Source organism: Halichoerus grypus, chromosome 13, assembly GCF_964656455.1.
Source record: "Halichoerus grypus chromosome 13, mHalGry1.hap1.1, whole genome shotgun sequence".
Classification (NCBI taxonomy): domain Eukaryota; kingdom Metazoa; phylum Chordata; class Mammalia; order Carnivora; family Phocidae; genus Halichoerus; species Halichoerus grypus.
The window spans coordinates 8,983,731-9,009,719 of NC_135724.1; positions in this window are offsets into that span (position 1 = coordinate 8,983,731).

Here is a 25,989-nt window from a genome sequence, read left to right on the forward strand (position 1 = left end):
AGGGAGAGGGAGAAGCAGGCTCCTCACTGAGCAGGGAGCCCGATGCAGTGCTCGATCCCAGGACCCTGGGATCATGACCTGAGCCGAAGGCAGATGCTTAACTGACTGAGCCACCCAGGTGCCCCTCAACACTTTTTTTAAAGATTTATTTATTTATTTATTTATTTATTTGAGAGAGAGAGAGAGAGCATGAGCAAGCAGGAGGAGTGGTAGAGGGAAAGAATCTCTGGCAGACTCCCCAGTGAGTGTGGAGCCTGACACAGGGCTCGATCTCACTACCCTGAGATCATGACCTCTGCCAAAATTTAAGAGTTGGACGCTTAACTGACTCAGCCACCCAGGCGCCTCTACTCCCACCACTTTTATTCAACATAGTACTGGAAGTCCTAGCCACAGAAATCAGACAAGAAAAAGAAATAAATGGCATCCAAATTGGCAAAGAAGAAGTAAAATTTTCACTATTTGCAGATGACATAATACTCTATGTAGAAAACCTGAATGACTCCACCAAAAACTGCTAGAATTAGTAAATTCAGTAAAGTTGCAGATACCAAATCAACATACAGAAATCTGTTATTTTTCTACACACCAGAAATGAAGCAGCAGAAATATAAATTAAGGAATCAATTCCATTTACAATTGTACCAAAAACAATAAGATACCTAGGAATAAACCTAACCAAAGAGGTGAAAGAAAAAAACTATAAAACACTGAAGAAAGAAACTGAAGACAAAACAAAGAAATGGAAAGACATTCTATGCTCATGGATTGAAAGAACAAATATTGTTAAAATATCTATACTACCCAAAGTAATCTACACATTTAATGCAATCCCTATCAATATACCAACAGCATTTTTTACAAAACTAGCACAAACAATCAATCCTAAAATTTGTATGGAACCACGAAAGACTCTGAATAGCCAAAACAATCTTGAAAAAGCAAAGCAAAGCTGGAAACATCATAATTCCAGACTTCAAGTTATATTAAAAAGCTGTAGTGATCAAGACAGTATGGTACTGGCATAAAAACAGACACATAGATCAATGGAACAGAATAGAAAACCCAGAAACAAATCCAAAATTATATGGTCAGTTAATCTTCAACAAAGCAGGAAAGAATATCCAATGGGAAAAAGACAGTCTCTTCAACAAATGGTGTTGGGAAAACTGGACAGGAACATGCAAAAGAATAAAACTAGACTCTTATCTTTCACCAGACACACAAAAAAACTCAAAACTTAAAGACCTAAATGTGAGACCTGAAACCATAAAAGTCCTTGAAGAAAGCACAGGCAGTAATTTCTCTGACATCGGCTGTAGCAACTCTTTTCTAGATAGGACTCCTAAGGCAAGGGAACAAAAACAAAAAATAAACTATTGGGACTACATCAAAATAAAAACCTTCTGCACAGTGAAGGCAGCAATCAACAAAGCTAAAAGGCAACCTACAGAATGGTATATTTGCAAATGACATATCTGATAAGGGGTTAGTATCCAAAATAAAAAGAACTTATAAAACTCAACACCCAAAACCCAAATAATCCAATTAAAAATGGGTAGAAGACATGAATAGACGTTTTTTCCAAAGAAGACATACAAATGGCCAACAGACACATGAAAAGATGTTTATCATCACTTATCATCAGACAAATGCAAATCAAAACTACACACCGAGATTACCACCTCACACCTGTCAGAATGGCTAACATCAACAACACAAGAAACAACAGAAGTTGGTGAGTATGTGGAGAAAGGGGAACCCTCCTGCACTGTGGGTGGGAATATAAACTGGTGCAGCCACTCTAGAAAGCAGTATGGAGGTTCCTCAGAAAGTTAAAAATAGAACTACCCTACAATCCAGCAATTGTACTACTAGGTATTTACCCAAGGAATATAAAAATACTAATTCAAGGGGATACATGCCCCAGTGTTCAGCATTATCTACAATAGCCAAATTATGGAAATAGCCCAAGTATCCATTGATCAATGAATGGATAAAGAAGTGATGGTATGTGTATATATATATATATATATACCCACACACAATGAAATATTACTTAGTCATAAAAAGAAGGAAATCTTACCATTTGCAAAGACATGGATGGAGCTAGAGAGTATTATGCTGAGCGAAATAAGTCAGTCAGAGAAAGACAATTATCATATGATTTCACTCATATGTGGAATTTAAGAATCAAAACAAAAGAGAAAAGGAAAAAAAGAGAGAGAGGCAAACCCAGAAACAGACTCTTAACTATAGAGAACAACAAACCGATAGTTACCAGAGGTGAAGTGGGTGGGGGGATGGGTGAAATAGGTGATGGGGCTGAAGGAGGGCACTTGTGATGAGCACCAGGTGATGTATGGAAGTGTTGAGTCACTATATTGTACACCTGAAGTTAATATTACATTGTATGTTAACTAACTGGAATTTAAATAAAAACATAAAAAGAAAAGACAGGGCCTTTCACAATGCAAATTTTAAAATCTGACTAGGTACAACTTTATGTTTTTTTTCTTTCTTACCATGTTTTTGATATCAGGTCTAAGATCTTTTTGCCTAGCCCTAGATCATGAAGTTTTTCTGTATGTTTTTTTTTTTTTCTAAAAATCTTATAGTGTTACCATTTTACATTTAAGTCCACGATTCATTTTGAATTTTTAGATACAATGTAAGATTTAGGTTAATTAACTAATTTAGCCTATGAATGTTCAATTGCATCAGCATCATTTATTGAAAAGACTCTTCTTTCTCTGTTGACTTGCTTTTGCATTTTTGTCAAAAATCATTTGGGCACTTTTGTGTACATCTATTCTCAATTTTGTATTCTGTTTCTGTTTCATTGATCTTTGTATCTACCCCTTTGCTGATACTACACCGTTTTGACTAATGTGGCTATATTGTAAACCACAGTATTGAGTACAGTGATTCCTGTCACTTCATTCTTCCATTTCAAGACTGTTTTAATATATTCTAGAGCTTGTGCCCTTCTATACAGATTTTAGAAAAAGCTTCTCTATTTCCACAAAATCGAGTAACATATTTTTATTTCTAACCTGTATTCTATGTGTTGGTGAGGGGATGGGTGTAGGTTTCTTCATTTCCATGTAACTGCTTTAACTAAAGCTAATAAATTGAGTTTTTCTTTGGATTAGAATATTTTCAGATATTGTTTATTTCTTCTTCTTTCTTACAATTCACCCTTTTTGGAAGCCTTGTCTAATGTAACGAAATTTAAGCTAATATTGTGGATGTAGCAGTTAACTTCTGTGTATCATCTTTGTCATTATGAATGTTATAGCCAGTTTAACTCCCATGTTCATCTTTTTATAGTTTCTTTTACTCACTTAATCTCATCTGTTCCCTCTTCGTATATCTTCTTGAGATTACTTTAAGATGATTAAGTGAATGAAGAGGAAATAATAACAGTGGTAACTAATAATAGTAATAATATAAATCACAAACTTTTAAGAGTTGTGCAAGCACCAAGCCTATTGCTTTACATGTATTAGATACTTACTCAATAATCTGATGAGGTAAATATCATTCTCATAGATTATTCACGATTTTTATTATGTCTCAATAACAGATTAAATCCAACTCCCACTGGCTTACTGCACAGATTTTTATCTCTTGCTTATAGTATATAGTCAGCATGAGTCAGTGGGGTAAAAAGCCCTGCTATCCATGACTCAGGGGCCCTGACTGTGGGAGACTTTGCTATCTTGTGCTACACGACCTTAAACAGAGGAACTCCTTCGTTGCCAAAGCAACTTATGTTCATAACCAATTAGTGAGGACTAGCTTATGGTCCTGCTCTATTTTAGAGGTAGAAAAAATCATCTAACACCAAAATGAAAGAACAATTGGCATAGATAAACACTAGAGGTCTCTATACACTCCATTTTACAATTCAGAAATGAGTTTTAGCAAGACTAGGTAATTTCCCAAAGTCTACATATTCAGTATGTAATCTACATAGCCAGTACATTTACAGTTTTAGTAAACTGAGCTACTGGGATTTGAACATGAGCCTGTCTGCACTTAAATGTGACTACTTAATAGGATTAGGGACAATTATATCAATAACGGAATCAATTAAAGGCCACAGATTTAGTTTTTAACAAGTGCTTTCATGCAAAAATTTAAGGATATTCTTAATGTAATGTGGCTAAACTAAAGTGATGACTCCTTTTGGAAAGGACAGCTTCCTTCTAAAAAATATATACATATATTTAAAGATTTTAGTTATTGGGGCACCTGGGTGGCTCAGTCATTAAGTGTCTGCCTTCGGCTCTGGTCATGGTTCCTGGGTCCTGGGATGGAGCTTCTCCTTCTCCTTCTGCTGCTCCCCCTGCTTGTGCTCTCTCTCTCTCTCTCTCTATTTATTTATTTGAGAGAGAGAGAGACAGTACAAGCAGGGTGAGGGGTAGAGGAAGAAGCAGACTCCCCACTGAGCAGGGAGCCGGATTTGGGGCTCAGTCCCGGGACTCTAGGATCATGACCTGAGCTGAAGGCAGACACTTAATGGTCCAAGCCACCCAGGCACCTCTAAAATATAGTTTTATGGCAGATAACTTATGGTTATAGCTTGCAGATTCATGCATTCAATTTGTCTATTCAACAAATACCTAGTGAAATACAAATATGTCTCAAATTTCTAGGATCTGGGAGCATAGCAGTGAACAAACATAAAGTCCTTCCATCATTGAATATATATACTGGTGGAGGGGACAGACAATAGACAGGATAAATAAGTAGAATACAGAATGTTAGAGAAAGCTAAAGATAAAAAAAAAGAAATCAGAAAAGATGGATGAGAAATTTAGGGGTTAATTTGTCCAGAGGTAGTTTGCATTTCTCAGGTAGCTGCATGCCAAACTGCTGAGTAAAGCAACTAGCATTTCATGTTTTACTCCTGGGTCTACAGGCAGGAATGTGGTCCTCTTGAGCCAATGTCATGGCAGAGTCATGCATAGAAACCTTCCCCTAGTAAAGAAAATTCCTAAAGATGCTTGTGTTCATCAAAATTATATTCATATCACCATAGGATTATTTATTAAAGTCCTAGTCTCTGACAGTAACAGATTAGGAAAAAAAGAGTGTGTCAATTAGTTTGATGTTCTACTACAAAATTTTACTGTTGAGTAGTAAACTGTTGATATTAGTGTCACTTAGGATTATACAACAAAATGAGAAAGAGAGACAATGATTTATGTTTATCATATCAAGCTCACATATTAATAACAGTTGAGCACATAGTTATACATAGGGGTTAATGCCACAGATTGAATTTCTTTCCTAAAAGGTGATGATTCAGCAATGATTGCATTTTGATGAAAATGAACTTTATAAAAAATTGAATAGTTTCCAGAAGTCCTGAGAGTCTTCCTTTTCTGTTTTGTGCTTTTCTTTGGAATGAATAATAATGTTATTTTTCTTTCTAGAATGGATATTAACTTTTCCCTTTTCTAGATTTTATTGTGGTATGAACTTCCATATATACAATTTTAAACTATAACATTTTTCTTGAATATTTACATGATTCTGTAGGAATAGGTGAAATTCAGGAAAATGCTTGTTCATGATAAGAGATATTATTTCCTGAGGGGTTCCTCTCAAGAACGAAGACTATGAATAACATTGCAGGAGATTAGAGTCCATTAACGACTATTAAAGTCTACTGACTCCTCATTATGAAATGAGGAAATCAATCTACTTACACTTCCTCCTACACCCATTCTTCTAAACTATTGATTTTGTTATATTTTTATTTTTAATAAGGTTTATAATTTCCACATTCTGCTTTGTAACCATAGTTCCCAGAGTTGTTTAGTTACAGTTTTACATGTAAATCAATTTAACGCTCATCCCCAATCCATTTACTACAGATTCCCTTCCTGAGTTCCTTGTTCTATATTTGCTCTGAGTTGACTGGATTTCACCTTCAAATATACTTTTCTTTTCAAGTAGAGCTCATGGGTCCTATGTTCCTGAGTTATATGTGCTTGAAAATGAATATCTATTTCCTTAATACTTCTGGGAAAAAAATGAATAGGAATAAAATTCTCTTTTTGCACTTTATTTTACTTAAAACTTTGCTGACATTGGAAGTTCAGTGGAACACTCTAAGATACTTGATTTTTTTCTTCTTGTAAAAATTATATTTTTTCTGACTCCAGTAAGTATGTGTTCGGGAATTAGTAATTCTTTACCACTTTTTCCTCTTTTAATATGAAAATTCAACACTGTATTTCAGAAAGTTTAGTTTTCTAATTATATATCTGAAGATACTTTTTCTCTTCCACTAAAAAATTTATTCTCTAGAACACCAATTATGTATGTATGTATGGACCATTCTTTTCCATAAGTATAATTTTTCTAATTCTTTCTCTTTCGTTTTTTCTTTTCTTTTTTAAATCTCAAGAGCCCAGAATTGAAATAAGCATAATCCTTAAAAGGTCCTCACCTTGATCATTACTTGACCTATTTTTATTATTTATTAATTGACTTGGACATTTTTCCAAAGACACAAAAATGGCCAATTAAACAGGAAAAGATGCTCAACATCACTAATCATCTGGATACTATGCATCAAAACCACAATGAGATATCAACTAACTGCTATTATTAAAAAGACGAGGTAAGTGTTAACAAAGCTGTGAATGAAAATGAATCCTCGTACACTGTTGGTGGGAATGTAAATTTGTATAGCCATTATGGAAAACAGTTTGGAGGTCCCACAAAAAATTAAAAATAGAACCACCACATGATCTAGTAATTCCACTTCTGGGTATTTATCTGAAGGAAATGAAATCAGTATCTTGAAGAGGTTTCTATAATCTCACATTCACTAAAGCATTATTGACTATAGCCAATATATGAAAACAACCAAAATGTCCACTGACAGATGAATGGATAAAGAAAATGTGATATATGTGTGTGTGCGTGTTTGTGTGTATGCACACATATATGGATATATGTGGTATATGTATAATGGAATATTATTCTGCCATAAAAAAGAAGGAAATTCTGCCATTTGTGACAACATGGATGAATTCGGAGAACATTACGCTAACTGAAATAAGCCAGACACAGAAAGTCAAATACAACACATAGAATCTAAAAAGTCAAACTCCCAGAAACAGGGAGTAGGATGGTGGTTGCTGGGGGCTAGTGGTAGGGGGAAATGCAGAGATGTTGGTCGGAAGGTATAAACTTTCAGTTATAAGATGAATAAATTCTGGAGATCTAATGTGTAGCAACATGACCACAGTTAACAATATTGTATTATACACTTGAAATTTGATGAGTAGATCCTAAGTGTTCTCATCACACACACAAAATAGGTTAACTATGTGAAATGAGTAATGTGTTCACTGAATTGATTAAGGTAATCATTTCACAACGTATATACACATTAATCATCACATTCTGCACCTTAAATATATTATAATTCTTAGCAATCATAATTCAGTAAAGAGGGAAAAACTTAAAAATAAAGTTTGGAAAAAAAAGTTTGTCTATGTTGTAGAATCCTATGTTCTAAAAATTAAAAATGGGGCCAGATCTTCTTTCATTATCATATTTAGGGACTTACCACATATACTCATCACTAAGACCTTTGCAGATCTAAATTAGCTTATATAAAATAATACCTCTCATTTCACATGGAAGCAAAGCAATATATTTAACCCACCTTAGGTAAGATGGGTTTGTTGTAAGGATAGAGTGGGGAGTATATATGTATAGGGATTTATCTCAAACAGGCTTCCTGTTGTCTTAGGATTCCTTTCAGGATGGAACAGCAGCCTTAGCTGTGTATCTGCTGCTCATTCAACATGTGAACTCTTGCAGTGAGCTCTTTTTTAAAATTTTGTTTTCTCTATGGTGTTCTTATCTCTTTCTGTGCCAATTCTGGCTTTTGCCATCAACTTCAACTTTTACCTGCTGTTTCTCTTATTTCCTATAGGCTTCTTTGTGTGTCCTATAAAGTTGTTTAATCATCTTTCAACATGAAGTACATTTCTCGTGCAGTTTTGTATGGAGTTTGTATCATACGGTCTAGTTTGTGCAGACTGTATAGATGGTTGTCATCATTAGGGAGACCTACCTGTGGGTGCGATCAGATAACATAAAACTGACAGCTCACATGGTGGGATCCTTAATGCCTGCTTTCTCCATAGGGACCAGGCATGAGGCAGCTTTAGAATCTCACGGATCCCTCAACAAAGGTTATTTTATACACCACAGAAGCTGTCCTTTGAAATATTTGAGACTCAAGCCCTTATAGTTTTGCTTCTTTTTTTGACAATTATTTAAGACCTTTATTAACAGGTGCGTGCCGTTTGTTGACTTTTTTTGAAAAAATTAGTTTTGCCTTTTTAATGCCTTTTTTCGGCATCCTATTTCTGCAAAGACCAACAGAGGGCAGCAAACCCTCTTGAGAGAGGGAACGAGCAGCAGAGTGCTGCGTCTCTTAGTTTATGGGCCTTCCCCTATTGTCTGACATTTTCCTTCTCCCCTTATTTTTAAAAATAAAGCTTGAGTCTTTAAAATGATCAACTTTCTGCCTTTCTATACATACTTACTTTCAAATATGTAATATTAAAAATGAAATGCCTGTTTTCTACAGAGGAGAGGTGAGAATTGACAAATTTGGATTTTGAAATTTGATCAGGATAGAAAAAGTATAAGATAATTTAGATAATTTTCTGTTAAATGATCTTTATTTTAGAAGGGGACTTTGGAATCATAGCTTCAACTACTCCAAATCAAAATGCTTGGATAAAATATGATATAGATTCATGATTTAGATTTCCAGAGGAATATTTTAAATAAATTTAAGGTAGAAAAGACATTTTGGTTAATTTAAAAAAAAAGGAAACTATTAATATTTCATTTTCCTTTTAGCATAATTTGGTTTCTGCCACAGGTTTTATTATTTTATGAAAAGGAAAAGAAGAGAGTGAGAGAGCAAGAATGAGAAAGAGAGAGAAGAAAAAAAAAACTAATTTCTATTAAATACTTAAAAATCACAGATTTACTAATATTATTTCACAACAAGCCTTTGGCATTTAAAAGGCATCCAAAGAGATATTTCATATTAATGGAATATAAAATCCAACTAGGAAGTACAAAAGTCATGAATGTTTACACACATTACAAGTTTGAAAAATCTGAAATAGAAATTGATGAAAATACTAGATTATGAAAACAAAATGATCACATTGTGAAACTTTAAATATTCTCTGCTCATTGAATAGACCAAGTAGAGAAGACTTAAATAAGGATACTGTGGATTTGAATCCTTCAATTAAGAAGCTTGAGCATTCCTGAAAACAACCAAGAGAGACTGCATATTATTTTTTTAAAAAGATAAACTGGGGCCTGGGGGGCTCAGTCATTAAGCGTCTGCCTTCAGCTCAGGTCATGATCCCAGGGTCCTGGGATCAAGTCCCACACTGGGCTCCCTGCTCAGTGGGAAGCCTGCTTCTACCTCTTCCACTCCCCCTGCTTGTGTTCCTTCTCTCGCTTTGTCTCTGTCAAATAAATAAAATCTTCAAAAAAAAAAAAAGATAATCACAGAAATTGGCCCTGTGTTAAGCCATAAAGACGACCTCATTAAGGTTTCAAGGAAAAAAATTATACAATCACTATTCTCTGTCTTAAAATTAATTTATAATCAATAACAAATAAATAAAAAGTCTATGCATTGTATTTTAAATGCATTTTTTAAAATATAGTTTATTATAGGGTTCTTCAAATTCACAACTCTGAGCTATTGAATTACAGACAATAGTGATAGGACCACCAGTTAAAAACTGTGGAATGTGATCAAACTGGTACTGAGAAGAAATTGTAGAGCTTTAAATAAAATTTTTGAAAGGAAAAAAGGGTGAAAGTAAATAAGAATCCTACTCAATGAATAAAAGCACAAAAATAAATCCTAAGAAAGTAAAATGTCTAAATTAGTATGGAAAAAGCAGAAATAAATGAAATAGAAAATAAACAATTACCAAAATGCAAAGAGCAAACTTACCTAATTTTCTTAGATTTTACTTATTTATTTGAGAGAGAGAGAGAGAGAGAGCATGAGTGGGGGGGGAAGGGCAGAGGGAGAGGAAGAAGCAGACTCCCCACTCAGCAGAGAGGCTGAAGCGGGGCTCAATCCCAGGAGCCTGGGATCATGACCTGAGCCAAAGGCAGACACCTAACCAACTGAGCCACCCACGTGCCCCACAAACTTACCTAATTAAAGCAAGAACCAGTTCTAAAAAAAAAAAAATCTTCTCCAAAATAATTGAGGTGGGGGAAGAAATGAAAGAAATGCAATGTTTAGAAAGGGAAAGAATCATATTAAATATATGATTATTTGAAAAAAAATTAGACACTCTTCTCAAAAATGTCCAAGTGAATAAGAAACATTATGTAGGAGTTAATGTAAAATTATTTGTTCCTTTGGTCATTGCTCATAGAGCATTAAGCACAACTAATAACATTGTATCTTCGTGTATATATTTTATTAGAAGATTTTTTCCCATTGTTCTCTAACAGTATTGAAATGAAGAGTCTGGAATATGTGAAAATGGCTGAAAAAATATATTTCCTTCATTTCCGAATGCCATTATGGCTGAGACCTACTAAATAAAAATGGGTAGAATCTAGGCATAAAACCCACTTGGTATTACTTGATTCCCACAAAGAACATAACCTTTGCTTTTAGTCCCAATCTTAGGAAGTATTTCTTTCAATGCATTATAATATTGTGTAGTTTTAAAAAATTAACAGACTTTATTTTTTGATAAATCCTCTGTTTATAGAGAAATTGAACAGAAAGTAAAGAGATTGTCCATAGGCCCTCTCTCCACCACGCCCCAGTAGTTTTCCCCATTATTAACAGCTTGCATTGGTGTAGCATATTTGTGACAACTGATGGGCCAATATATTAATACCTTATTATGTCCACAGTTTACATTAGGATTCACTTTTTGTGTTGTTGATTCTGTAAGTTTTTCCAAATGTATCCACCATTACTGTATAATACAGAGTAGTTTTACTGCCCTAAAAAGTCCTTATTTTCAATGCATTAATGCTCCCCCTCTCTCCCCGAATCTGTGGCAACCACTGATTGTTTTTATTGTCTCCACAGTTGTGCCTTTTCCAGAATGTCATATAGTTGAAATCATATAATATGTAGCCTTTCAGACTGGCCTCTTTCACTTAGCAGTGTGCATTTAGGGTTCCTCCATGGTTTTTCATAGCTCATATCTATCTATTGCTAAATAATACCCTGTTGTGTAGATGTACCACAGAGCTTGTTTACCCATTTACCTACTGAAGGACGTCTTGGTTGCTTTCAAATTTTGGCAATCATGAATAAAGTTGCTGTAAAATATCAGTGTGGCTTTTGCATAGATGTAAGTTTTTAACCAATCTGGGTAAATAACAGGAAGCACAACTGCTGGATTATCTGGTATATTTAGTTCCGTAAGAAACTATCCAACTGTCTTCCAAAGTGACTGTCCCATTTTGTTTTCCCAGCAACAATGAGTGCAAGTTCCTGTTGTTCTGCATCCTTGTCACCATTTGGTATTGTCAAGGCTTCAGATATTAGCCATTCCAGTGGATGTGTAGTAGTATTTCATTGCTGTTTTAATATGCAATTTCCTAAAGACACATGATACAGAGGATCTTTTAATATATTTATTTGCCATCTGTATATTTTCTTTGCTGAGGTTTCTGTTCAAGTCTCTTGTGCATTTTTTAAATTGAGTTGTTCATTTTCCTACTGTTGATTTTTAAGAATTGTTTGTACAGTTTGGATACTAGTCCTTTATTATATATGTGTTCTGCAAATATTTTCTTCCAGTCTATGGCTTGCCTTTTCATTCTCTTAACTGTTTTTTGCAAAGTAGAACTGCATATTTAAAGCAAAATTTTGTTGGAGCGCCTGAGTGGCTCAGTTGGTTAAGCGACTGTCTTCAGCTCAGGTCATTATCCTGGAGTCCCTGGATCGAGTCCCGCATTGGGCTCCCTGCTCAGTGGGGAGTCTGCTTCTCCCTCTGACCCTCCCCCTCTCATGTGCTCTCTCTCTCTCACTCTCTCTCTCTCTCTCAGGTAAATAAATAAAATCTTTAAAAAAAATAAAGCAAAATTTTGTTAAGATTTAACTTTTTAGAGGAGTTTTAGGCTGATAGCAACACTTTAGGAAGGCATAGAAATTGCCCATATACCCCTTGGAACTGTGTATTTTTTTTTTTAAAGATTTATTTATTTATTTATTTGAGAGAGAGAGAGAGAGACAACAAGAGAGGGAACACAAGCAGGGGGAGTGGGTGAGGGAGAAGCAGGCTTCCAGCGGAGCCCGACGTGGGGCTCGATCCCAAGACCCTGGGATCACAACCTGAGCCGAAGGCAGACGCTCAATGACTGAGCCACCCAGGGGCCCCAGAACTGTGTATTTTTAATTAATATAATTTATAGGCAAATAGGGTCTAGACCCAAGGTCAGATCTCACAGGGATGTGATGAGGTCGACCAAGTCACTAGGGCGTTAGTCTACAGAAGTAGAGACCCTATACTAATGGCTATGAATGTCTGTTTTTCTCTTATTCCCATTTTCCCTTGTCAGCAAAAGAAACTAATTAGGGTGTTACTCTAAAACTGGCTTCAAGCCCAAGTTTGTTAGAGATTTTTGCTTGCAATTTTACTGTTTCCTTTTTCTTTTTGGATCAACTCTGAGTGAACTTTCTATGTTCATTAACTCTAGGTGTGACTGGAAGCAGAAAAAAAATCTATAGAAAAAAAACCCATTAATTTGCTTACTATTCTGCCATCAGCAGAAAATGTCATGTCATGAGGCAAACTTGAAAACTCACATTAAGTTAAGGGAGGACGCTTACTGAGGTGTATCAATGTAATTGCACCTGCACCTTATCAAAGAAACCAAAGATTAAACCATCTAACTCTTAAGTATTAAAAACATGCAAAATAGAGCCAGCAACATAAGCTAGTCCCTTCCAGCCGAATGCATTTGATTTGCAAAGAGTATAAAATGTTTTCACACTCTGAAATCATTTTCAGATATTATATTCAACAATTTCCTGAAATGGTTAGCAGTTCCTTTAAAGAGATAATCACCAGCCCTTGAGCTGTATGGCATAAAAAATATGTATATACAAGGACTATTTCAAAAGGCAGAATACAAATAGATCTGGTGTGTCCCACACATCATCAAACAATTGCTTTTCCTTAATACATATTCTTTTACTGGGGCAAGGCACACAACTATAGTCCATTCTATTATATATTTTAGATGACTCACTCCAATCTTAACTCAAAGCTTCTGAAATAAATAATACATTTAAGGGCAATTATAGAAGTAAATATATATTTGTACCATTTAATTTCAGTTACAAGAGGTTGAGCTTTCTGTTTAGAAATGGCATGAAATGGAATCCTCGTTTTGATACACGCAGTAACTAAACTCTGTTTTTTAATATGAAGGTAGAAAATCTCCTGAAGTTTACAGGGAAAATATACCTACATGAGTAGAAAATACTCATAACATGTGGTTTTGTCACTAAATGTTTTCTTTTTGTGTTTCTACATCTACTTCTACCCTTTATAATTACATAATTTTCCCATACCTCATATGGGAAATATGTAGGGATCTACATGAATATATACTTTTGTCTCTCATGTGGATGCTGCCCCAATCAAGGTTCCAGGCATCAATCATGGTGGTTAAGAAATTGCCATTTGGACTAGAAATGGTTCAGCCCTTGTATGAGTTTGCTAGGGCTCCTATAAATAAGCACCACAGACTGGGTGGCTTAAATAACATAAACCTATTTTTTCACAGTTCTGCAGGCCAGAAGTTTGAGATCAACACGTTGGGAAGGTTGGTTCCTTCTGAGGGTCATGAAGGAAGGTCTCTTCCAGGTCTCTCTTGTAGATGGCCTTGTAGATGGCCATCTTTTCTCTGTGTCTTCATATCATCATCTTCCTTCTGTCTATATCTTTGTCTAAATACTCCTGGGCACCTGGGTGGCTCAGTTGGTTAAGCAACTGCCTTTGGCTCAGGTCATGATCCCAGGGTCCTGGGATCGAGTCCCACATTGGGCTCCCTGCTCTGCGGGAAGCCTGCTTCTCCCTCTCCCTCTGCCCACCACTCCCCCTGCTTGTGCTCTCTCTCTTTCTCTCTCTCTAATTAATAAATAAAATATCTAAAAACAATAAATACTCTTCTTATAAGGATGCCTGTCATATTGGATTAGAAGTCATCCTAGTGATCTCATTTTAACTTAATTACCTCTGCAAAGACCTTCTCTCCAAACACTGTCACATTCTGAGGTACTGGGGTGGGGTGGTTTCTGATTTCATCATAGGAATTTTCTGCTAGGCAACTGTTATGGGGTAATCTCTGAATAGTGCCTGAAACTCTTGACATTACCATGAAATTATTTTTCTGTCTTGGTGGAGCAAAGTACTAATAGATTCTAACTCTTGCTCTTAAGCATGCTTGGTATGGTCTACTATCTTTCTAAAAACACAACTGCATATAATACCCATCACCATGTATGGTGATTAACATAACATAATAATAAAAAAAAACACAATTGCATATAGGCAGAGAGTGAATGAAATCTGCAAATGGCTTGTTTAAATCCCCCTTGCTTAGCAATCAACTTGATTCTGGTTTCGGTTTGTACGTCTTCAGAAATGGCATGAAATGGAATCCTTCTTTTGATATACTCAGTATCTAAACTCTGTTTTTAAATATGAAGGTAGCAAAATCTCCTGAGATGCTGAGAGATGCTTTCTACTTTTTATTCCAAATGACACAAGAGAAAATACCAATGGGATTTCACCATGGGCCCCTTCTTATTTTCTCAGGAAAAAGAATATGAATAAACTTTGTCACATGGTCACACAAATACAGCTAAAAGAAACTGCAACTAGATGCCTTTATCAATCATCAGAGTCATGATATAGATCTTGGCAACTTCCAGTACTGGCCAATTAGCTTTACTACTATTAGTAATAGCAAAATAATAACTACTGCATTTTAACATCTTTGATATTTTAAAGTCCTTGCCATTATCATTATTTTTGATTCCCAAATGTATGTATGTAATGTATTTCACTTTACTTTCCCGGATTTATTGAGGTTTAATTGACAATAAAATTATAAGATATTCAAAGTGCACAATGTGATGATTTGATATATGTAAACATTATGTCAGGATTCCCCTCATTGAGTTAATGAACACATTCCTTGCATTTTTGTTTTGTTTTGTTTTTTATTTTGGTGAGAACATTTACGGTCTACTCTCTTACCAAATTTCAATTATACAATACAGTGTTATTAACTATTGTCACTATGTTTTACATTAGATCCTTGGATTTTATTCATCTTATAGTTGAAAGTTTGTACCCTTTTATTCACCTCTCTCCATTCTCTCCACCTCTCTCCATTCCCACAGGGGCTGTGGCTCCTGGCTATCACTTTTCTACTCTTTGTTTCTGAGAGTTTGACTTTTTTTTTTTTCTTTTTGAAATTCCACAAGTAAGTGATACCACTTATATTACATTAAAATCTAAGAAGTAAATAGTAATGGCTTAATTTCACAAGTGTAGAAACCGAGCCACCAAACACTTAACTGGTTTACCTTAGGTAACACAGAGTTGAGACCTGATTGAGGTGCGTCTAACTCCGAAGCCTGTGCCCTGCCTAGTACAACAAATTGTCTTCCAGAGTCCTATTTACTTGGGGGTCAAAAGATATCGATTTGAATGGCAATTATGTAATTATGTTCAATCCATAAATCACTGTACAAGTACAAAATATTGTGAGCCACAATGTCATATAAAATTGCTAAATGGTTTTCTCAGTTTGTCATCTGTCTTTTGGCTTTGCTTATGATGTTTATTGCTATGTGAATATTTTTTATTTTTGAATTATGTAGCCATATTAATCTATATTTTGTCTCAGTGCTTCTGGTATGGTGGTATTGTGATGTGTGCTGATTTTCATGTCAAGAAAGGGGCTTTTCTGAATAGGTATGATTTAATATTTAAAATTTAAAATCAAATTGAAAACAACATAAATATGGGATTTAAAAAAGTGAGTAATTCCCAAAGAATGTGAAAATCCAAAGAGAATTACTCACTTTCTTAGATTAGAATATGTGGCAGAAACACTGTGTGAGGGAAATGTCCTTGCAATGCTTCAGGGAGGAAAAGGAAGTGAAAATACTATCAACTACATCCTGGAGGCATTGGGAAGTTAACTAACTGCAGAATATGTAAAAACCATAAATCACTCTACAAATGCAAAGTGTTATAACTCACAATGTCAGATGAAAGCAGTATCTTGAGATAGATTCTGCTAGTGAGTGATTCTACATGGTGTTGATTATGCATTTCCTCCAAAGGGATAGAAAATAAAGATGGAGGTTATCTGTACTCTTTCTATGGCATGCTTTTTGCATCAATCAAATCTACCAAACAATTGAGTGGAGTGACAGTGATGTGCAAAACAGCAAAGGAGTATTTGTTACACCTCTTTTACCTGAATTCGTTTATCTGATCTGTTGTATGACCACTTAGTTATGCCACAACTGTTGGGCCCAGCCTGCTCACACTCTTTATTTTCCAGGTCTGGCCTTGAATGAGTTTTGATCATCTTCAAAAATCCCATCCACTTTTAGAAGATGAGAATGCCCCAATTTCAGGAATGCAAAAAAAAAAACAAACCCTTTTTTACACAAATTGTAAAACTGTGTGGGCTGGGGATTGGAAAATAAACAGTATCATAATACTTGAAATACACAAGTGACTTTCCTAAGACTACAGAAGACTATTCTAAATTGAACATTTAGATACAAAACTTACTCTTTTATTTATTAAACACTTACTGAGTTTTCAGTGAATGCCAACAAGTCAGCCACGCATAGAGAACATGAAAACTTAATAATTTAGAGTTGCAGCCTTGGTGCAGTTTATTCTGGTTTGTCTGTGAAAAATTCTTGTATGTGTGTTAAAAAAATCTTTTGCCATGTTATGGTCAGTATTCTGGGCAGTAAACATACACAAACAGATATGATACTTCTTAGCCTTGTCACTTACCTTCCCAAGCTTTAATTTGATATCTGTAAAGTAAGGTTATTCACAGATTGGTTTTGAGAGATACAGTTAAATTCCTTAGCCCAGTGCTAGGCATATAGTAAGCATCTAACAAATAACAATATGAGAGCCATTCATTTTTCTTTTGGGATTTTTTGTCATAATATTTTTTCTCTGTTCATATTTTTGTGTTCATTTTCTTTAGCTTTTGGGAGCAGCAATTTTGATTCTTATGTCTCACTTTCATATATTTATGTGTATATACCTACATATATATATATATATATATATATATATATATATATATATATATATATCACCTTAATCATTTCACACAGATCTAAAGATTCATTTGTTCATTCAGTACATGTTTAGTGAGCAACCACTTAGTGTAAGAAAACTTTACATATGTTACATTATTTAATTCTCTCAAGAAACCTAAGAAGTAGATAGTAATGGTTTCATTTCACAAGTGATGAAACTGAGCTATAGATAAGTTAATTGGTTTACCCTATTTCACACAGAGTTGAGACTTGAATTAGGCATCTCTAACTCCAAAACTGTGCTACCTAGTACAACAAATTGACTTCTAGAGTCCTCTGTTTAGCTAGGGGTCACGTCAAAAGATATGGGTTTGAATGGCAATTATACAATTGTTCTTTTGTATCTCCCCCTAGAACTGTAGTTCCAAGAAGGTAAGAACTTTCTATGTGCACTGTATGGCCCCTCGCAACTCCTCAATCAATACTTCTTGAATGAATATCTGATATATAAGAGGAAGCTATATTTGACCCACAATTTTTACGAAGTTGATATCAAAACCTGTAGCATAAGTAATTAAGAGAGGTAGTGTTCAGAGAAGACAATATGCAGCAGGTAGTGGGACCTGTTGGTTGACAAGGATTGAACAGAGAATAGAATGGGGACGACTTTCCATAATGCTTGTGCAAAGGCAAGCAGCTAGCAAGGTAGACCAGGTGGCTTAAATAATTCCTGTATTTGACTAAGGAAAATAAGATGGTAATCTGAAAGCCAGATTCATAGGGCCTTGAATATGAAGCAAAGTGGGTTGACATTATCCTGTTGAAGATGGAGGGTGAAACGAAATAGGGAGTAGAGGAATTTACTGGTCTTTCAGAGCCTTTGGAGCAAAGCTTCTTTCTTTGACCTACTGTGTTTTAGTATTGTGTGTCCACATAATTTAGAAATCCCAGCTATATATTCCATTAATACAGATGCTTAGTACCACCTAGAAATATACAGATATGAAATGATGCAAATGCTTTCAGAGAAACCAGGAAAGGTAGTAGTTTCTATACCCCTTGTGGAGTTATCTTTCTGTCCAAGGGGAAGGATTCCTTGTAGTTAACTTATGATGCAGATTTTCTGAGGAAGTACTGACTGGGAGAGCAAACCGCTTGCATTTTGTTGGGCAATGCATTGCCAACAGGGCCTGTGCTGGGCTGCAGGACTATTTTCACATTCACAGAGGTAACCATTCTCCTTTGCTTGCAGGAGTGTTGTGGCACTGTTTCTGCAGAAGCATAACAATGATCCTTGGCTACTACCTGCTCTGAACGGAAAACCAGGATGGAGAAGTGTTATCTTTGTGAAAATGCAGTAGGTTACATTGATTGTGCTGAACACCAATTCATTTTGATCTATTGCAATGTATGTTTCTTAGGGCGTATGTAGTACCTCTTGGCTACAACATTCTGGGCAACTTAGTGGTTATAAAATGTGCTGTTATATTTACTTAAGTTATTTGCATGTCTCTTCTATCTTAACAAAAATAAATTCCTCCCTCAACTGTCTGTCTTTGTCAAGCTAGATGCCCCTCCTGCCCTTCACAGTCAAGTTTATGGAAATGAAGCATTTGTTCATTTGATAACACACCCTTTAAGCACATAGCGGTCATCAGTCATGTGGAATTTCAGTGGCATTATTCTCCAGGGATGGTTAGGGATCTCTCTCTGTCTCTCTATCTCTCCTCTGTATCCAATATGCAATTTTCATATTTATCTTTAGTTGACCTCCTTATAGCACTTCCTGGTTTTCCTCTTTTAATTCTTTTCCCTCAGCTTCTTTGCTATCACATTCTCCAGGTCTCCCCACATGTCTGGCTACTCTTTTCCAGACTTTGTAGGTGCTTGTTTTCTGCTCACCCCTTAAATGTTGGTATGCCTTAGGGCTCCCCGTGTCTGATTCTCTCACTCCCCATAGTCTTCCAGATTAATCCCATTTCTCTCTGTATGCTACTAATTTTCAAATCCCGATTTAGACTCTTGATTTATCTCTGAAAGTCCCAAAGACAAAGGAACACAGTATTTCCAAATTTTAGCTCATTTTTCCCCTTCAATCTAGCCAATATTCTTGTTTCCTAACTAATGGCTAATATTTTCCTTGGTGTACTACACAGATCCTGAGAATCCTTTTAACCCTTTCAATCTCTTTGTCCATATACCCATCCCCTCTAAATCCCACCATGAGCTCAGCTACATGGCATACTTTTCTAAGATATTTTTTACATTACACCTTGAATTATCTTCCGGAATCCTATTATTATCACCCAGCTTTAAAATTTTTAATGACTTCCTTTTGCTTTAGGATAAGTCCCAACTGCTTAAAATTCCTTCAATGCCCATCTTCAAACTTTTGATCTCCTATTCTATATTCTGGCCATAATGAACTTTTAACTTCTCTGAATGTTACTTTGCTTCAAATACCTTCACCTCCCACCACAACCTGTCAAGGTTGGGTTAGGAGCCTATGGCAGACATTGTAATGTCCTCTTTCCTGAAATCTTGCTATCAACCTCCAACACCAGGCAGTTTTGGGGACTGTATCTAGCTCTAGGGGTTGACCCTGATAGATGTAAGCAATTGTTGACCCCTTAGAGAGTGCTCCATAGGTCAGTCATTAAATAAATATATTTGGTGGTGACCAGAATTTTTTAAAAGTTAAATAGAATAGAAAATTAGAGTATATTACACATAGTTGTAAGCAGTGTTTCTTGAAAACTTTGTTCAAATCCATTTATAAGGAATGTTAATCTCATCCTTTTGGCCAGCAATATTTTCTCTGCTTCCTTTAGACACTGTTCCTTTTGAATGTGTACCCCATAACTGCTGTAGCTTCCTTGTTATCATTCAGAACATGAACCCAAAATACAAAGGAGAACAGACTGGGAGAATCACAGAGAAAGGGAGATAGAATTGTAAGATCAAGACAGTCATGATGCTCGCCATTCCTCTGAACTTCCAGTTATATAATACAGCACATGTCCTTATTTGTCAGCCAAAATGACTTAGATTTTTTGCTTGCAGACAGAACATCTAGTTGATACAGAGCTCATAATATTCTTCTATCACCATATATTACTTCCCTTAAGGTCTTTATTATACTGTGATAACTGCTCTTTTTTTGTCTGTGATGTCCACTAGCTACAATACAGTGCTTGGCACAGAATAGGCATTCAATTAATACCTATCACACAAAAGAATGAGGATCCAGTGTGGGGAAAAAAGGATAATAACTAAACACACTTTATAAGGTACCTAATATTGATTAAAGTTACGGCCTGAAAGTTGGGTACACAAAGCAGTCCTAAGAGGGAAGTTTATAGCTATAAATGTGTACATTAAAAAAGAAGAAAGATCTCAAATTAACAAACTAACTTTACATCTCCAGAAACTGGAAAAATAAGAACAAACTAAAGTCAAAGCTAACAGAAGGGAAGGAATAACAAAGATTACAGCAGAAATCAATCAAATAGAGAATAGGAAAAAAATAGAAAAAAATCAATGAAACTAAGAGTCGGTTTGTTGAAAAGATCAACAAAATTGAAAAACCCTTAGCTAACATACCTAGTAAAAAAAGAGAGAAGACTCAACTAAAATCAAAAATAAAAGAGAGGACATTACAACAAATGTCACAGAAATAAAAAATAAATATACAAGAATTCTATCAACAATTGTACACAAACAAAATGGACAATTTAGAAGGAATAGATACATTCCTAAAAACACATAGCCTACCAAGACTGACTCATATATAGAAAGCCCAGACACATCAATAACAAATGAGGAGACTGAATCAGTAATCAAAAACGTCCCAACAAAGAAAGTCCAGGACCAGATTAGTTTCACTGGAAAAGTCTAGAAAAATTAGTACCAATCCTGCTGAAATTCTTCAAAAACAAACAGACAGACAGAAAAACAAAAAACAAAAGCAACCGGAGAGAAGGGAACACTTCCAAGCTCATTCTATGAGACCAGGCAAAGTTAAAGACAACATAAGAAAACTACAGACCTATATCCATGATGAATATTGATGCAAAGTCCTCAACAAAATAACAAGCTGATTTCAACAGCACATTAAAAAGATTATATACCATGACCAAATAGGATTCATTCCTGGAATCCAAGAATGATTCAGACATCAATTAATGTAAACACCACATTAACGCAATGAAGTATAAAAACTATACATGATCATCTAAATGGATACAAAAAAAAATATTTAGCTAAATTTACACACTTTCATCATAAAAACTTTCAACAGACTAGGAACAGGAGGAAACTAATTCAAAACAATGAAGGTTATATATGAAAAGCCCATAGCTAATATCATATACAACAGTGAAAGACCAAATGCTTTTCCTCAAAGGTTTGGTAGAAGGAAAGGATGCTCACTCTTGCCACTTCTATTCGACATAACACTGGAAATCTTAGCCAGAGAAATTAGGCAAGAAAAAGTAATATAAAGCATCCAAATTGGAAAGGAAGACATAAAATCATTTCTGTTTGCAGATGACATGATATATATAGAAAATCCTAAAGATTCTTATAAAACATCTGTTAGAAATAATTAACAAACTCAGGAAAATAGTAGGATACAAAATAAACATTCAAAAATCAGTTGTGTTTCTATACACTAACAATGAACAATAAAAAAGAAATTAAGAAAACAATACCATTTACAATACCACCAAAATTAGTGAAATACCAGGAATAAATATAACCAAAGAGGTGGAGGACTTGTACACTGAAAAGTGTAAAACACTGCCTAATGACATTAAAGAAGACATAAACAAAATAGAAAAGCATCCCATGTTCATGGATTGGAAAGCCTTACTGTTAAGATGTCCATACTACACAAAGTGATCTATAGATTCAATGCAATCTGTTAAAATCCAAAAGGCATTTTTTGCAGATAAAAAATTTCATCCTAAAATTCATATGGAATCTCAAAGAACCTCAAATAGCCAAAACAATTTTTTTAAAGATGTATTTATTTATTTTAGACAGAGAGAGAGAGAGCACATGTGCACATGAGTGGGGGGAAGAGCAGTGTGAAAGGAAGAGAGAGAATCTCAAGCAGACTTCCATTCCATTGAGAGGATACTCTGAAATACTATTTACAAGACACCAAGCAGAATTGGTTTAACAATGGTATCTGGACAAAATATGCCAGTAATTAAAGTACATGGTAACAGTTACAATGTGTAATTTATACATTGTAGGGAAAGTTACAAAGCTATCTGCCAGTATTTATTAAATATTGTGTCCAAATTTAATGAATGGTTAATTTATTTTAAGTAACATCTTTATGATCATAAATGTACTATAAGCTCATTGTTGAAAACTCAAGAAATGTAGCAAGTTTTAGAGAAGAAAATGTAAATGATTCCCCTTCCTGGAAAATGGGAGCTAGATTACAGTATTGAGTGAAATTAGGGACTCTCCTCAAAGGAACAAGATGCCTTATTGTCAAGCAGGCAGGAAAGGCTATAGCCCTTAAAACAGAGAAGGAAGGCCCCACTCTTCCTCCTGGAGTAAAATTTGTTGTTTGATGAAGACTTTAATGTAGACAGATGCTAGTAGATTCCTCTTGGGGATGGAAACTACCCTCTGTCCTGTGAGGCCTGCCTTAATCTATGTAGGGCTTCTTGGATTTGCTCTTCTCAGGCCCCCAAAGTAGCTCCTTACACTAATAGTTGTTTATATATAGAGAGAGAGACAGACAGAGACAGAGACAGAGAGAGACACACACAGGTACACACAGACAGAGAGAGAGAGAGAAAGAGATTTTATAGAACTGACTCACATGATTATGGAGGCTGGCGAGTCCAAAATCTGCAGGACGAACCATGAGGCTGGAGACGCAGGGAAGAGTTAATATTGCAGTTCAAATCTGAAGACAGTCTGCTGCAGAATTCCCTCTTGCTTATGGGAAATCAGTCTGTTCTAGTTAGCCTTTCAAATGGTTTGATGAGACCTACCTATATTATGGAGGGTAAGCCCTTTTACTCAAAATCTACCAATTTAAATATTAATCTCATCTAAAAAATAAAAACAACAACCCTCAAAGAAACATCCAGAAAAATATTCGACCAAGTATATGAGCAATGTGGCTCAGCCAAATTGCCCCATAATTATTAACCATCCCAGCATTTGAGGAGAAGTCATGCAGAAAAAGCAGTTGCAGTCTGGAGACGCACGAGGTCATCTGGGGGCTCCAGGTGGTCAGAGATCTGGAGGGACACTGGCTGGAGAAAAGGACAAGTGAGCGCTGAGATGAATCTGTGGAACTGAAAAGCAATCCTTGGGAACTCACTGAACTTCCCAGGTGAGGGGTATTCACTAGAAAACAAACTTCTGAACAGAGGGATGAGAACGTAACTAGATTGTGTTTCTCAGTTATCCAGGTAACCAGGCTGCATATAATTATTAATTTCATTTAATGATTTACTTGAATAATCTCAAGCTTACATAAAAAACTGCAAGAACAGTAAGCAGAGCTTACTTCCCCGCCAGAGCCATTTAGAGTAGATTGCAAAATGGTGCTCCAAAATGCCTCCAAACTAATGTCGTTTCCTATAAACAATGACACTCTCCTGCATTAGTATGCTTTAGCCATCAAAATCAAGAAATTAACTTGGATAATTACTACTATCTAGTCCTCAGATACCATTCAAGCTTTGCCATTTTCTGCCATAATGTTCTTTACAACAAAAGTATTCACATCCAGAATATTGTGCTGTATTTGTCAGTTTCCTTCAATTTGTAACACTTCCTCAACTTCTTGATTTTCTTGACCTTGACACTGAAAGAATACAGGCTCGGCAGTTTATTAAGTGCCCCTCAATTGGGGTTTGCCTGATGTTTCATCACGACGAGGTCCAAGTTACAGTTTGCAGGTAGGTCAGAGAAAGGATTCTGTGTTCTCCTCATTGCTTTCTATAAGGTGGCACACCCTGATTTGTCTCATTATAGCAGAACACTTGGGTAAGGGGATTTCTGCCCAACTTCTCCACTGTAAAATTACTATTTTCCCCCTCAGAATTAAATAATTACTATATTTTCTTTGAGCAGTGGTTTTTTCCAGTATATACTGGACTGCCAACATTTTTTTCATGAAATTAATATTCTTAAAATTTTTAAGACTGTGTAATATTCTATTACATTAATATACCATTATATGCGTGTTTATGTATTCCTATCAATATTGCTTTTAACTTAACAAGGTACTATCAACTATTAATGACAGGGTGTTCAACATATTTTTAATATTGACTTTTACCTGTAATTCTCATTTTAAAGCAAGCATGTTTTTAATTCTATTTTTTTCTGTTTAAAGTGACATAGTTGCATAAAGACACTAAAATGTAATTAATAGATCATAAAACTAGGCTTCCAAAGATTGTTAAAAGAAGCTTTATAAGTTATCAGATATATGAAACATTATAGATGATCAAAATGCTTTGATCAATTTTGACATTAAAATATGTGCTCCAAAATATTAGGGAGATTCATTTAGAAAACATTAGGGTATTCTTAATTCAAAGAAAAAAATAAACCTGTACCAACCTGTACCTTATGAGGAAGGTATACCACAAACCCTTTAATTACATCTTAACAATTATGCAAATGTTGCAATATGTAGGAGCTTTGTAGACTAAGGTTATATGATGGGGGAATCTCTCATGTAGATTGACCATCCCCAGAATCAGAAAGCAATTCTACACACCCGTCTCTAGATGTTACTGCACTAGCTTACGACACAGCTGGGAGCTTTGCATCTCCTCTCTGAGACTACCGTTAAGTTACTAGCTGTTGCTGCAGAGACCACATACTAAATGAAATGGTTCTATGTCAGGGGTTAAATATCAAAATTTTTAGAAACAAAGCAAGTTGCAGGATTTTCTTTGTGTAGATCACTGTGCACTTAGAAGTTTTTTGTCTGAAATAACAAAGGGGTGTGTGAAAATTGGGTATTTCATAAAAGAATATGAAGATTTATGTATGAAAAATAACATCCAGTTTATGGAAATAGGGAAATAATACAAAGGAGACAAATGAAAAGATCATTATTTTGAACCTTGGGAATGTTAATTAGGATTTGGAACATTAAGGGTTCCTTTTGTGCATAATACTTTCATATTTTTTTCTTGCGTTTTTTTCATAAATGTAATATACACACTTAAAACCAGGGCACTTACACATGTGAAATAGCATGATATGCAATGAATTTCAGTAGGTAGAAGAAAGAGATGTCAATGAAAGAATATATTTAGGGGGATATCCTTAGTTTGTATTTTCTGGAAATCAAAGCATGTTAGAAGTCTTAAATGTTTACAAAGAAATATTTTAGGTCTATATTTAAAGTGCTAGAAAATTTTCATCTAACATGATTTCAGATACTGTACTTATCCATAACACACAAGCACTTCATCTACGCTTCCTGTGACTACCCACTGAAGAGCAATCTCTCCATGGAAATCTGGCAGCTAACTAGACCATGAAGGTGTTTTCAAAGTATGTGACCATTCAAACTTCCCAAACCAGATATTTTT